Below are 1,687 nucleotides of genomic sequence, written 5' to 3'. Positions count from 1 at the left end.
ATAAATCCACTTCCGTGGCCCACTTGGTGTGTGTTTGGGCTGAGCTTGAGTGTTACACGTGCAGAGATTATTTGTGGAGTTGAACGCCAGTTTCTGTGCTAGTTTGGGCGTTCAACTCTGGTTTTGGATCCTTTTCTGGCGCTGGACGCCAGATTTGGGCAGAAGGTTGGCGTTGAACGCCAGTTTACGTCGTTTATTCTTGGCCAAAGTATAAACTATTATATATTTCTGGAAAGCCCTGGATGTCTACTTTCCAACGCAATTGGAAGCGCGCCATTTCGAGTTCTGTAGCTCCAGAAAATCCACTTTGAGTGCAGGGAGGTCAGAATCCAACAGCATCAGCAGTCCTTTTTCAACCTCTGAATCTGATTTCTGCTCAAGTCCCTCAATTTCAGCCAGAAAATACCTGAAATCACAGAAAAACACACAAACTCATAGTAAAGTCCAGAAATGTGAATTTAACACAAAATCTATTAAAAACATCCCTAAAAGTAACTAGATCCTACTAAAAACATACTAAAAACAATGTCAAAAAGCGTATAAATTATCCGCTCATCAAGTTACAAGATCAGGTATTATGGTGTTTCTATCATTTTTGGCATCTGCTGTTGGTACTTGATAGTTATCATTCATGTGGTGGAGCTGTTAGTTGTTAGTGCCCTTTTATTGGAGCTCGTTTACTCGTTATATCCAAGAATTTGATTGATTAGAGAGTTTTAGGAAAGGTTTTCATAAAATAAGTGTCATATCTTTCCTTGCTGCAATATTGGGATTTGCTATGCTTTTATTTAATCTAGAAAAGTGAAATTATTTAATAATGTGTACTTGGAGTTAATTTGATGACATTTGAAGCTTTCCTATACAGGACAGTATTGGGGAACAATTGGCATTTCCTTTCGTATATATTTATGCCGTTCTTTTTGTTTTCAATAAAGGGAAGCTTAGTGCTATAAACTTTCCACTCTGCCCAGAGTTCTTGGAAGGGTTTGATCCACTATGTAGATCTGTATTAGGAAGCTTTACCTTGCATATTCGCGAGAGGCTAATTTAACCCTACTCTGGGTCATTTGGTGACAACCCTTGTCCTTTCCTTATCAATATTAGAAAGAAACTTTCAGAGAATTTGTTTTATTCTAATTTTTTTGCCTTACTGACCATCATCCTTTGTTCCTTAAATTATTCAGAGAAATATAATCTTATGCTTATTTTTTGTTCCATGTAACTATGAGCATGATGATATGCTTTTAAAATTTGTTGTCGGGCATGATGATATGCTTTTAAAATTTGTTGCCAACAGTACTCCATAGTGCACCCAGAAATAATTTGTTCATCCCTACCAACTGTGCTGAATGTTATTGATTACCAGAAGCCACTTGATCTTCTGGGTTCAGAATGTGTACTGTCAGAAGGACAATTGAAACAATAAATGTCATCTTTGGATGTTCATGAACAAAAGAAAGATGGGAACTCAGTATCTGGTGATCCTGAGAACCATTATCCAAAGCGCCAATGCAGAGAGGGGCACCTGAAATCTTAGCCAGTTGCAGACGATCAAGAGGAGTGCTTTTTACCGTTAGGTGACCTTATTCTTGATGCACAAAAGCCCAAGATAAATATTATCGAGAAGCAGTGGCAGTCATCTCCTCAAGTTCAAGTTGCAGGTCAAGGAAGGCACAAGGAACCAACA

The sequence above is a fragment of the Arachis ipaensis genome, chromosome B01 (assembly GCF_000816755.2).
Source record: "Arachis ipaensis cultivar K30076 chromosome B01, Araip1.1, whole genome shotgun sequence".
Taxonomy (NCBI): domain Eukaryota; kingdom Viridiplantae; phylum Streptophyta; class Magnoliopsida; order Fabales; family Fabaceae; genus Arachis; species Arachis ipaensis.
Note: the sequence above shows the minus strand (reverse complement) of the source record.